Here is a 14,027-nt window from a genome sequence, read left to right as displayed (position 1 = left end):
CCTAGAGTGAAGGGTCAACAAGTTAATATAAGATAAAGTGCTTTGTGACATGTCAACACTATAGAGATGTTGTTACAGTTTCTGAAGTGGGTGCCTTAAACTACCATGTGAGCGTTTTCCTTTTTTCAGCATCTGATTGTAAATTCATGAAGTTCACTAAGATACTCAGGTTCTATTAAATAATGTTGAAAGTATTCCAGGAATTGAAATATTCAGTGTTCAGAGAAACTTGAGAAACACTACATACCATATAGTATTGTCTTGGAGAGTAACAGTGTAAATTAGCATAAAAAAGTTTCTGAGAAGTCCTGCAGTAAAGACATTTGTCCAACTTTGTGTATTTTATTGTTTCCTAGAATTATTTGATCATGGAACCAATTAGTCTAGAATATTACTAACTGTATTTTATGAAACAGTTTAGGAAACACTTATTTAAAGGAACTGTTGGAAGGGACCTTAGAGATTATCTAGTCCAACCCCTTTAATTTACCCATTAGGAAATTAAAATCTAGAGACATTGAATGATTTGTCCCAAATCTCACAGCTTGGAAAGCCTAGGTCTTCTGACTCTCAGAGCTCCACCATCCTATCTTAAAAGTCTTGGCTTTTCCAAGTGTGGCACACACTTGCACCAATGCTTTCAGAATTGTTTTCATATGAGGTTTTTTTTAATTCTCTGAACAAGTAGGCCCTTAGGGGTGGTATGTTGCATGTTATTGTCAGAAAAAATAAAAAAACATCTGCCAACTATCATCTCTTTTGTTGTTAATTTTTCCTCTCTGAAGATTAATTTTCTCACCTGTTATTGCTTCTTAAAACATTTATGAAATCAAGATTACTGACTTAGGAAATCAGTCTAGTTTAAAATATCAGTGATCTAGAAAACCTATACATTCTAATTATTAATGAATACTCTTTTGCCCTAAATTTGTTTTGTCTTTTTCATATAATTGGCTGTGGGTAGATGAATTTACATATTTTTGGCCCCTTCCTGCCTGACTTATTACAGCATGCAAAATTTGCTCTGTGGTTTTTAGGTTAAGTTCCTGTATAGAAGAAACCACAGTGAAGACTGTACAACCCTTCTGTGCTGAAAACCGATCTAGGACATGCTGCTGTGTGTTGCTGAAAAATCTGAATGACCAGTTTATTGCCCTTTTTTGTAATTAAGATATTTCAGGCACTAATAGTTCACTTGGAGCATTTCTCTTTTTATATATTTTAGGGTTCTTAGTTGTCTAGTCTAAAGAAAAGTGGATGGGTGTCTGTCAGAGTCCCTCACTGATTCTTTCTGGTGGCTGCAACATGTAATTTTACTCTGAATGAATTCTGTGACGTGATACTAGTGTTTGGGAGGAAGTGATATGAAATAACATCTATTATATCATATGTATCACAAAAGAAGCATGGAATATTAGTGCTGAAAGGACTTTAAGAGATCAGCTTTTACAAAGTCTCATTTTAGAGCTAAGAATGTTTCAATATCACACAGCTTATTTGTAAGAAAGCCTGGACTAGAACCCATGCATCCTGACTACTAGTGCAGTTTGGACCTTTTCAAATAAATCCAGCTTGGATTATTATTCATTCAATCAATATTTTAGAGCCCTTGAGGACCAATCACTGTATAAAGCCCTAAAGGGGATAACAAATTAATGATCCTATTCTCAACCTTAGAGTCTAATAGGGGCTATGGAGTAGGTATGTAAATTACTATGTTAGGTAAAAGTTAATGCCGTAAGAGGTGCAGATATTTAAGAAGTGCATAGTAAAAACATGTCTCGCCTGCAGCTGTCATGCTCCAATTGACCTGAATTTAGACTATTTGACTTCCAGGTGCATTTGATTTGATTCCAGGATAGAAACGAAAGATTCTCAGTTGCCTGATAATTTTGTGGTTGTGTTGGTTGTCACCTTCGAGTTGCTCTACCCTTTAATTGACTGTATTAAGCTGCTTATTAGGGTACTAAAGCAGAGTAGAGAAGAAAAGGAAGTATATCTTCCATGTTCTTGGCATCAGTTCATTGCCAGATTTGGTTTTAGTTCTTTAAAAGGGATGTGGAAAAACTAGAGAGCATTAAGAGAAAATCAAGCAAAAAAGATATGATTTCAGTTTCTAAGAGGTCCTTCCTCTTTTCATTGTTCGCTGGTCAAATGTGTGAAGTAGGATTAGAAAATAGTACTTGTGGATTGTTGACAAGGGAAACAGTCAGTAAAGGTATACATAGGAATTGCTCATACATTTCATAGACTGTCTATAGCTGGGGTTGGTAAGGTTTTTTCTGTGAAGGGCCAGATAGTAAATATTTTAGGCTTTTGCAGGCCATAAGGTCTCTGTCACAATTGCTCAGCGCTGCCTTAGCAGCTCGAAAACGGCCATAGATAATGCATAAACAAACAGGCATGGCTGTGTTCCAATAAACTTTATTGTCAAAAGCAAGTGGCAGGCCCCTGGTCTATAAAATCCTTTTGTTTGTTGACTCTTTTTCCAAAAGGTGCACAGAAAGAATTGAAAGAAAATGAGACTGAAACCAGATAATAATGATACTTATTAGAACCATCAAAATAGGGTAGACACAGAATAAAACCAAGTGAATGCAGGTCTGATTCATAGCTTTGAGCAAAAGGTTTTAGATTAAAAGCTACATCTGGACTGGATAGTTATTTTGTTTGGTTCTATTTGGGGAGGCATCATGTATCTATGTAATCAGTACTACTTTGGTCATCTTTTGTATTTTGAATCCCTAAAACTAGGCCGTAATTCTGAAGTAGTGAGTCAGAGAGCCATAGTAAAATAGAAATAGCATCCTGGGAGTAAAATGTTAATTTTTAAAAATATTTTTTGGCTAACTTTGTTTTACTAATTATTATCAAAACAACTTGGCCCAAGTAAACTGTCAATGCACCTGTGTATTAGTTTGCTAGAGCTGCTGTAACAAAGTTCCCTAAACTGAGTCCTTAAACAACAGAAATTTATTTTCTCACAGGTCTGGAAGATGGAAGTCCGAGGTCAAGGTGTTGGCAGGGCCATGCTTCCTCTCCAGGTTCGAGGGAAGAATCTGTTGCAGGTCTCTCTCCTAACTGCAGTTTCCACATGACGTTTTCCCTATGTGTGTGTTTGTCTCTGTGTCCAGATTTTCCCTTTTTATAAGGACACCAGTCATTGGATTAGGGCCCACCCTAATGACCTCATCTTAACTTGATTACCTCTGTAAAGACCCTTTCTCCAAATAAGGTCACATTTTAAGATACTTGGGGGTTATGACTCCAGTGTCTCTTTTTGGGGGGACACAATTCAACTCATAACAACCTGGTACCAGACTTTCATTCAGCTTAAGTAGTTGGACCCCTTGGTTGGCCCAAAATAAAGCCAGAAGGCTTTGTGACTTACTCATGATCACATTAGCTTTCATAACAGAAGTGTTATGCTGGTGACCTTGTTGTGCATAATATATAAGGAAATATTATGTTTTGTTTTGTTGTTTTTAACCTACAGGATAAAAGATATTGCTTTACAGAAATAACTTAGACATGTTGGGCTGGCCCAGTGGCATGGTGGTTAAGTTCACGTGCTCCTCTTCTGTGGCTTGGGGTTTGCAGGTTCAGATCCTGGGCGCGGACCTATGCACTGTTCGTCAAGCCATGCGGTGGCAGCATCCCACATACAAAGTAGAGGAAGACTGGCACAGATGTTAGCTCAGGGACAATCTTCCTCAAACAAAAAGAGGAAGATTGGCAACAGATGTTAGCTCAGGGCCAATCTTCCTTACCGTACACACAAAAAAGAAATAACTTGGACATGTAAATGACTATGGAAACATCCATTTGCAACGTAGCCTTCAAGGACCTGGAATAACTAACTGCCCCTTCCTCTGATCTGCTTTGCCCAAGTCCATATCTGCCATTCCAGCCAAAAGTTCTTTCCTTGCTTCTTGAAGTCTGTTTTTCCTTCCTCTCCGCCAGGCTTTTGTTAGGCTATCACAAATGGCCACAAAACTCTATCCTCGTCCTTGAGTTCACATTCCTCTCTTCTTTAATTTGGAGTTCCAGGAAAATGATTTCTGTGATCTCCCTTTTCTGCAGTTCCTGCCATTACATTAGAACAGAATTCTGATGTGATGGTTTTCCATCAACCACGTCTCAATTGGGAGGGGCAGTGTAGGTGGAATGGAGAAGCAGTAATGCCTTTATGTACAGAAGGGGATGAGTGGCACCGTTACCCATTAAGGCATCAGGTTACCCCTGGGGAAGTGGAATGGGAGTGAGTTCCTGTAGTTATTAAGTAAGTCCTTCGTAACAGGGAGAGTCTTGCCATTGTAAGTTTGTTTTGAAAGCTGTTATAGAGCTGTAATTCCGTAAGAATGTGAAGTGGTATTAAAGCCTTTTGAGTTTTATACAAAAATTTAAAGATGTTCATATGTTCCATTAGAGGTGCCTCACTTAAGTTATTCTCAACCTTCACGTTTCCCTTTTTTTTTTTTTTGAGCAATACTGAGGAAATATCTCTGATGATACCACTTTTAAAAAAAAAATTCAGCTAAATTAGTTATTTTTCTTTACAAAAGGATTCCTCTTTATATATGATTGTTGCTTAATTGCTGAGTTCTTTAACTTTTTGCTTGGGTGTGTTTCTCATTACCAACTAGATTGTTTAGTATTTTTGAGCACTGGAACCTGTATTTCTTTGTAGCTTAGTGTTTTTGTGGCATGGTGTTTTACACACATATTTGGGGCACAATATTTGCTTTTATTTTCAGGATTTTTTCTTAAAACTCTAATTTCCTTACTGCATTTAAAATATAGATTTGCTCATGTAGAATTTTTCAGAAGCACATCCTGTGTGTGAAATCAGGCATACCTGTCAGTCATTATTTCAGCAAGAATTTAGCAGTGACTGGCAGTGGGGTGTGTCAGGGAATGTACCTTTCTGCCCAAAATAAGATCATTAGGTTTACGAAAGCAGCCACTTTTTTGAAGTTTTTTCCACAAATAGTCACATACACTAAAGTCAAGACTGAGATAATTTGTAAAAGGAACACATGTGGAATTGACTCCATGCCTCTGAATAGGAACAGAAAGATTTTGTCTAGCAACTGTGTGGGAGGAGCACCACAGAGGGTCTCTCCCCGGGGGAATCATCTGAGCAGATGAGTTTATATTTGTTTGTACCCAGTGAAGTATGAGAGATGTAACCTAGAGCTGGGCAGTGAACTCTCTGCATGTCAATTAGTGAGGAGCCACAAAAACCTCTCCCATCTGAGGGAGGGTTGGTAAGAAGTGTCAGATCGGGGAACCGGAAATTGCTTGGATCAGCTGATGCGAAAGAGGATCTGGAGGGTGTGGCCAGAGAGTGTGCAGTTTTAGAACCAGGAGACGCCTTTTCCTGCTGGCAAGTGAAAGTATCAAGTGTCATTTGGAAGAGTTGAAAGATAGACCCTGTGGGGAGCAAGGGACAGGATGGCAGCTGCTTTGCAAGTGGTGCAGTCACGGAGCCAGAGTGTGGAACATAAGTGGGTGGGGGAGCCCCAGTGCCCTGAAGACTCAGATCAGCTGTAGAGACCATAGAGTAGACCTTCCAGAGTAGGAGGGACACCAGGGTCTCTGAATTTTAAGATGCGTTGTCTTGGTTCTACCCCTTACATAGGCATTTCCTAAAGTCAGGCATACTCAAACCCTACAGGGGCATTTTAAGGTCTCTAGGTGATTAGAAGCTCTCTGAAGTCTGAGGACCGCTGGGTGAAATATTCCTCAGAGAAGCTCTGCCTTGTGGAATCTTTCGTGAGGAAGAATGAGCTATCTTATAAAGCAGTGATCTTGCAAGTCCAGGGGTGATGCAGGCAGGAAATGTAAATGGGTGCCAAGCAGAGAATGACAAATTTATGATTAAGTGAGTCAAAATTGGGTCCAAAGAAAAACTGGGATACATCTCTTAAGGCTGACGTCAGTAAAGCTAACAGCACATGTCCCTTGGCACCTTGGTTGGCCAGAGTACTGGACTAGCTGAGCTGATGCATTCGAGCCGTTCTGAGTTCCTACAGGAAACTGGCAATGGTTTCAGAGGTCGGTCTCTAGATGTGCTGAGCCAGCTAAGACGCCAGGGCCAGCCATAAACCTCAGAGACCAGATGAAATCTTTGAAATTCAGGATACAGAAAGCTTTTTTTCCCCTGCTGAATTTTTGCCGTGCATTTTTTTCGAAGTAACTGCCTGGGGTCTGTATGTGTGTTGCAGGGATGGGGAGGGTGGATGCATGACTAGCTCTGTGTCTTATTGGGGGAGGGCATGGCAAGGAGGAGATTACTGAGCATCTCAGAACCCAAATACAGTGAGTGATGAGAGTGAGTTTCCTTTTTTTTTTCTTTCATTTACCATTTTCCTCGCCCTCTCTGCTGTACACACACAGCTGGCAAGACTGCCATTGGCAGCAGAGACAGGCAGGGTTCCAGGGCTCACACCATTGCAGAGACACCCCCCCAGCTGGATGGCTGTACAATCAGAGGCAAGCGAGGGACCGTCCCATTAGACAATGGTGCCCAGCTTCTTGCACTTTTTCAGGTACACTTCCTCTGCTTGCTTAGCCACAGTCCACAAAATTTGCCAGTTAATGTTAATTTTAGGAAACAACATTTACTAATTAAAGGCTCTTGCTAAAATTTAGAGATTTACCCAATTCTTATTCATTCCTTCTAAGGAAAAAGAGCAAAAAGAACCAGTAAGATAAAAAGAATAGTCACTGTAATGTAATCTCACTTGCCTCAGCATTTTCCCCATCATCACCACCTCTCCAGCCCCACTTTCTGCAGCTAATCTCAATATTTTGAAAATTTTAACTTCTGTGTTGACAACCATATATAGATTTATTGAATAGAGGGGGAAAGAGGGGACTAGAGGGGAAAAGCACAGGAAAATCTTGAGGTGGGGGCAGTCTTAGGATTTGATAAGCCAGACAGTGACTATCCTCTAATAAAATTTGTTGAAAACAACTTGTATACCACATAGGAAACGTGCTTCTCAATCCTTCAGGTGACATCCACCTAGGAGGAATGGTGCTCCACATAGAATAACAGCAGAAAGATACCAGCACACTGGAAGATGGCCCAAGTTAACAAAAGGAGGGCTAATAGCTATAATATTTCACCTTTCTCTTACTCTCACAGTAGTCTAGGCAGTCTGTAAAAATAGCTAAATAAGCAAAAACCAAAGGTGAACAAATCATTTTAAACCATGACAACTTACTGAAAACATTTTCTTTTCCTAGAGGATGATTGTTATTCATAGTACTAATCGCTAACATTGTTGAGTGTTTACTGTGTTTTTGGTACCAAGTGCTTTGTATGCATTCTTTCATTTGACCAGAATAAGGTAGGTAGGATTTTCACCAGTATACAGATAAGAATTGAAGTTAAGGAGTTTTCCCAAGAACACCGAGGTGGCAGTCTGGTTGTGAAATAAGGTCTGTCTGACACGCTTTTTAGGAGCTAAGCAGAAGAGAACATGAGAATAAGGGGCTGGGGGGTATGCCATTAAGTTTCACTGTATTGGGAGTCTTACTTGATACACAATTGCTCTAATTAAGGCTCTTAGAAAAACTGGCCTTTGCCATGAACAGTTTACCTATGTCATGGATACTAAAAATTTTCCTAACACTCATCAATAAAACATAATCAAAAGGTTTGGCTCAAGAAACTGGTCTCAAAACAGTGAAACTTAGTGACAGATCCTTCCTTGCTCCCATACCAACAGTACAGCATTACGAGGAAGGAATACTGCTGGAAAATACCCAGGCAACCTGCTTTCTTTTAGATCTTCTCAATATATGATATTTAATCTCAACAAAAGTTTAACACTATCTCATGTGATATTTCTGCATTTGAATTAAAGAACAGATCTCCCCCACTAGCCTGTAAGTCCCTTGAGGATGTGTGACTGCATCCTGCCTGATAAATCCACCCAGTATAGCCCAGAGCCTGGACGGAGAGCTTTATGTGTTTGGTGAGGGAACTAACATAGAGTGACATATGTTAGAAACCATGTAACTGTTGCAGTGATTAAAATGCTGTATGTTGAACAGCTCTGGGGTGTAAGGAGGTGCAAGAAGTTAGCAAGAGCTCCTGGTGATGGAACCTAAGTATCTTAGCAGTTTGACTTCTGGGGAGAAATGCATCAATCATATCATTTTCCTAGCTGAAACAAGATCTCGGCTTCCACTAGAAATCTGTTATATTTCCTCTCCAGACTGAAGCATCTCTAGGACAATTTCCCAACTCTATGACAGGTGGACTTTTAAAATTCCTAGTTTAGACTTTGAAACACTAGGGACACTAGCCAAATTATGATTGATAGTGAGAATTATAATTCAGAGAAAAATATGAGTCCTAATAATCTTAATCTTCTTACCTTTGGATACATGAGATATGTGGGTATCTGTCTTTTCAAAACAGATTAATCAGAATTACTATAAACCTTCAAGAAGATGTAATCACTTTGGGATCCTCCTGCCTTTGGTAACGGCCACATCTGGTCAGGCAGTTGTTATTCATTCTTGCCAGGATTCGCTTTGTTAGACTTTCAATTGAAAAATGACACCCTCACTCCAATCCTTTTAATTGATTTTTAACCTTAGAGAAGTGTAAGACAGTTATTTAGAGGACTAACTTCTTAATGGAGTCATCTGAGTGGTCTGATAAAATTCTTTCAGACGAATCACAGCCTCCACCCCACCCCCAACTCCAGCATGGCTTTAAAAATAAGAGAAAAGCTACTCCTTGAAATGCACTTCAACTCTTTAAAAAGTTAATTAAATATAAGTGTAGCCATCCTAATACAATTTAAATGTGATTAGTTTCTGTCAGGAAATTTAAAACTTAGAGTTTGTACAGTGACATGTATGTGCATTAAGCTATATCGAAGTTAAAGATCAAATATAAATGGAGAGAAAGTGGAAAATGGCTGTATTGTTTTCTAGGGCTGCTGGAAATTACTACAAACTGCGTGGCTTACAACAACAGGTATTTATTCTCTCACAGTTCAGGAGGCCAGAAGACTGAGATCAAGCTGTCAGCAGGGCAGTGTTCCCTCTGAAAGCTCTAGGGGAGAATCTTCCTTGCCTCTTCTAGTTTCTGGTGGTTCCTTACCTTGTGGTGGCATAATTCCAATCTGTGCTTCCATCCTCACGTGGCCATCTCTCTGTGGCTTTGTCACATCCTCTTTTTATAAGGACACTGGTCATTTAGGGCGGCCCCTAAATCCACTTTGATTTCATCTCAAGATCCTTAACTAATTACATTTACAAAGATCTTATTTCCAAATTAAGTCACATTCTGAAGTTCTGGTTAAACGGAAATTTTGGGGGATACTATTCAACCCACTAAAGAGGCTTTCTCTAAAGGCCGATTTTGACTCTCCTAACCTTACTTTTAAAAATCTGAGTGAAGTAATCAAAACATGTATAGAGAATAATTTTACATAAGCACCCACTAAGTTATAATATCAATGAATTCTTTAACCATAATTAGATCCGGAAAGAAACTTATGCATCATCTTGTCCAGTTTCATAGCCAAAGTCAGATTTTTCTCTGTGGCATGGAGATTGGGTGTGAAGGTAGGGGATCATTACAAGACAGCACATGCCTCAGTTTATTTCTGAAACGTTGCTAATTGCTACAACATATAGCAAGTCTAGTCTCCCCTTCTCTTATCCAAATTTAAATCTTTAATGATAACTGTTGTCCCTCCAATGGTATTCCTTTGTACCTCTAAACAAATGACAGTAACCAAACAACTTCTGTGGCCAAGACGACTTGGAGCCAGTATAGCAATTAGAGTTGAAAGGGTGGGTTCTGAAATCAGACTGCCCAAGTTCAGATCCCACCACTGCCGCTCGCTCACTGTGACGTTGGGCAAATTATTTAACATCCCCAAGTCTCCTCTCTTCATCTGTTGAGTGAAGATGATACCATCTGTTCTAGCTCACGGACTGGTTGTGAAGACTGTGCAAGCTCATCACGGTTGAGGCCTCAGTAAAATGCCAAACTTCTAAGAAGTGCTCAGTAATAGTCAGCTGTGCTTAAGTTCATCTTTCCCAGTGTCCCCCTCTAGACTTGGTATCCAGATGGCCATGAGGGCTCTGCCCAGTGCAAGCACCACCAGTCCTAATCTTAAATTGACTTATACATACAAGCAGCTTCTCAATCCCTCTCTATCTACTGAGGCTCCTTTGCAAAGACACAGTAAAGGAAAAATGGAGGAAACTGAAAAGAGAAATGACCTTGTGGGTTCAAAGTAAAAGCTGCTGCAAAAGGCGGGTAAAACTGGGGGAGCTGATTCCCCAGAAAGGCTCCCTAGGAAAGCTGGCCAGATCAAACCTTTCGTAGTCCCTGGACTTTTTCACTTGGGTTAGTTTTACCACTTGAAATTGAGATGCCTTTGGGTTAGGGCCCCTCTTTGAAATCCCAAAACTTCCAGGTTACGATGTGGGGAAACAGTCATCACCTAAGACAGTTGAGATGAGCATCAACAAGGGAATTTAAAGATGTGCATATGTTCCATTAGAGGTGCTGCACTTTTGTGATTCTCAACCTTCAGAGAGAGAGAGAGTGCCAAAGGCCATATAATTTACATTTCTCGCTATGATTATCAGAGGTGAGAATGGGATTTTCTTCCTCTACCTAATGTACCATGTGACAACCCTTTGCTCATGGGAGACTCAACTGAAGCTTACACTCTCAGTTCTAAAATTCCATTAGAAGACTATGGGCTTTGGGGCTAACCTGGGAACCTAATACTATTAATAATATTTCAATAGGAAAACCTGGAAACCAAACTACCAAATACAATGTTTCTATGAAAAAAATGTCTTCTGGTTAAAAATCTCAACTTAGAGATTAAGTATTGGACTAGAACTTTTAATGTCTATGCAGTAGGATGATTTCATTTCTTAATCTAAATGTTATAATTTTATTAACATAGGTAAAACTATACTAACAGTCTAAGCAGCTAAGTCAGTTTGTGGGTTAATTAACTCATTTATGGTCAAAGCAACCACAGAGGTCTTTTTGCACACCTAATTCTATTCGATTTCCCTCAGTATTTTTTACTGAACTGCAAGGAGCAACTGCTGGGGTGCAGAGAAGAGCAGAGTAGCTGCTGGCATCATCTCTGCCATGAGGTGTGGACCTGCCTCTCTGGCTTCCTGGCCGTGGTGTAGAAAGGGCAGCTTGCTGGTTCACTGCTAAATTTTTTTCCATATTTGAAGTTGTAGTGCCTGGTTCTGATCTTTTTTAAAAAAAAATCCACCTTCTTCTGAGTTCATTCCTTTGCTCTATGCTCTGATTTTTAGACTGGGCAGAGAGTACTGTTTTGAGATTAAATCTAGTCCCAAATGTAAAGGAAGTATCCAGAGACTTGCATTTTAGGATTTGTGATGTTGTCTGTATGGAGAAATAGAAATTTTAAAACTGTTTGTGTCCCCTTCTTGCGTTTTTTCTTTTTTTAGCAAAGTGATTTGATAATGTAGGGGTACTCTGTAGTTTGGATTCTGAAGCTTTGTGTTTGCTGAATTCAGAGATCCTGGCCTAGCTGCGGGCCACACCCAGACCTTTGTCCCTGTCTGCTCCATCTGGGCAAGCAGGGGTCCACACAGTGTTTGGGCTCTGGCCTGTTTTTCCCTTTCCTGTGCTGGAAATGCTGATTGGCTGCTTTGGGTTAGGTGGGGCAAGGGCAGAGAGCTGGTCCCAGATCCCTGGTGGTTGAAGCCAGTTTCCATTTAGGCATGATTCTCTTCATAAATTTGTTTCTTTGTGTTGGGTGGGAAGGGATGGTGTTTTCTTGTTTTGTGCATTTAGAAGGGCAGAGATTTATGAAACCCAATTTGGGTACTTGTCACTAATAAATTAGGTTAATCTGGGTTTGTGATTGAAAGGGAAAGAGTGCATGTTTGATTATGTACAGCAAAGCTAAAAGATATTTTCTTTGATATTATAATGAAACTAAATATAATGAGAGGAAAAATTGATGGAAAAACTCATGTGTAGTCACCAAGTGCTGTGGGGGGTGTGATCCCCACACGCATTGCCCCAGACACTCCAGAGGTTCTGGGTGTCTGTTCTACAGAGCCAGAACTTTATTTATATTGTCCAAGACTCCTCGGAAAAGAAGCTTCCTCTGAAATTTTGATAAGTAGCAATGTGTACATTTAGGTCGTTTTAGTAAAGGTGATGAAACTGATCCTTTGTAACTTGAGCAACAGAAAATAAAAAGTGTTTAGTTTCCCTCATTTTCTTCTTGAGCAGTAACTCCCTACTTTTAAACAAAGAATGTTGTGAAATAATTTTAAGCCAGAAGAAAAAAATGTTGCATCTGGTTTACGTAAATATTGAAACCATTTCCCAGATTCTGCTTACCGAAGAATGAAGTTCTACTTCAGTTCATGTACTTCAGAAAAGATGAAGAGAGGAATGGACCTTGCTAGCATTTGGGTTGGTTAGCTTCCAAGGCACCTAGCTCTTCCAGGTTGATAGCATCACTCCTGAAGTGATTAGACAGTACTGCATGGGCTGGCTCCGTAAAAGAGAGGAAAGTCTCAGAACTATTGGTAGCAGCAGTCAGTCAGTCCAAATATGCAGTATCGATGAAAAATCTCACATCTAAGAAAGCTGTCCGTACAAAAATGGGGAAATGCTTAGTCAGGTCAAAAGAGAAACAGTTCTCTAGAGTGTACTGGCGAGCTGCTGGGAGTAGGGTTTGCATAAATTTTTGGACTTCTGAAGGACGACCAGCTCATCTTAGAGAATTAATATGAGTATAGTCATTGTGAAGCTGTAGGATAAAAGCCAACACTGGATTACACAAAAGGAAAAGTTGTACAGCTCTTTATTTTCTTTGTAAGGAAACTGAGAGGTTGAAGTTACTTGTTTTAAGTATGTGAATTTGTGACATATAGGGAGACTAGACAGTGGACAGTTCTAGTGATTCTTCAGAAGTTTCTCATCTAAACCTATTAAATTGCTGGTTGACCGTGAAAGTAATTCTCTGACAGAAAGGCAACAAACTGCTATAATTAATCTGTTTGATTTTTGTGTCTTCTTGTAGATGGTACAGATAATGATCGTGTGTGCTATTCACAAATGTTTAATATACAAAAATAGAAATGGTGGCATTCATAAGCATTTTTTAGTTTTGAGTTATAAATTTAATGGATGGTAGGAGTTCCCTTTCCTTTCCTTTTTTTTTCTTTTTTTTTAAGAAACTGGATGTCCAGCATAGACATGGACACCACATAAATCATCTAGAAGTTGATAGTGGATGAAATACAAGGTGTAAAAGAGGCTATACAAAATATATACTTTTTCTATAATGCCTTACCGGGATAAACATATCAATTTTCCTTTTTAAAACTCATTAATAAAACTTGGCATATACCATCATCCTTGCTACAATCCTTGTAGCAAACCAGAACTAGTGCTTTTTGACAACAGTGGTGGGAATGGAGACCTAGTTCTGCCTTGAATTAGCTGTATGACCTTGGATATTTGCTTTTAACTTCTCTGGGGTGAGGGATTGGATTAGATCAGTGTTTCTCAACATTTTTAAAGTCAAGTTCCCTTTGATAAAAATTAAAATACTACCCCCCCCCCACCACTCGACCATCCCTCGAGATTCTGTAATACTTCCGGTTGAGAATTATTAGATTGTATTATCTCTGATGTCTCTCTCAGCTCTGACATTTTGTGATTCTGAGCAGATAGATGCTGGGTTGGAAATCAGATGAACAAAGGTTTTTATCTCAGTTTTTGAATAGATGCAGCTTGTTCCTTCCATAGCTGGAAGGGGACCTTTCAAAAATTCATCCCCACACACCGAGAGTCCTGCGTTGAGTCCCATCTTGTGCATGGGCATCACCTAGAAGCTTGCTAGAAACGCACAGTCTTGCCCTCTCACCCAGCTTGGCTGAATCAAAATCTGCATTTTAACAGTGCAGGTGATTCCTATGTACATCAAAGATTGAGCAGTGTGGCAGACCACTGTTTT

At 39.6% G+C, this 14,027-nt stretch overlaps 1 protein-coding gene across 7 annotated transcripts in view; it reads left to right on the top strand.

Annotated features, from left to right (window-relative positions):
- The window catches only part of RBMS1 (RNA binding motif single stranded interacting protein 1), a 207,565-nt gene that overhangs the window by 92,689 nt on the left and 100,849 nt on the right, over positions 1 to 14,027 (top strand). The gene's annotated exons all lie outside the window — the stretch shown is intronic.

This window comes from Ceratotherium simum, chromosome 9, assembly GCF_057802395.1.
Source record: "Ceratotherium simum simum isolate JZ-2026a chromosome 9, ASM5780239v1, whole genome shotgun sequence".
NCBI lineage: Eukaryota > Metazoa > Chordata > Mammalia > Perissodactyla > Rhinocerotidae > Ceratotherium > Ceratotherium simum.
This window is presented reverse-complemented; position numbering and strand designations above follow the sequence as displayed.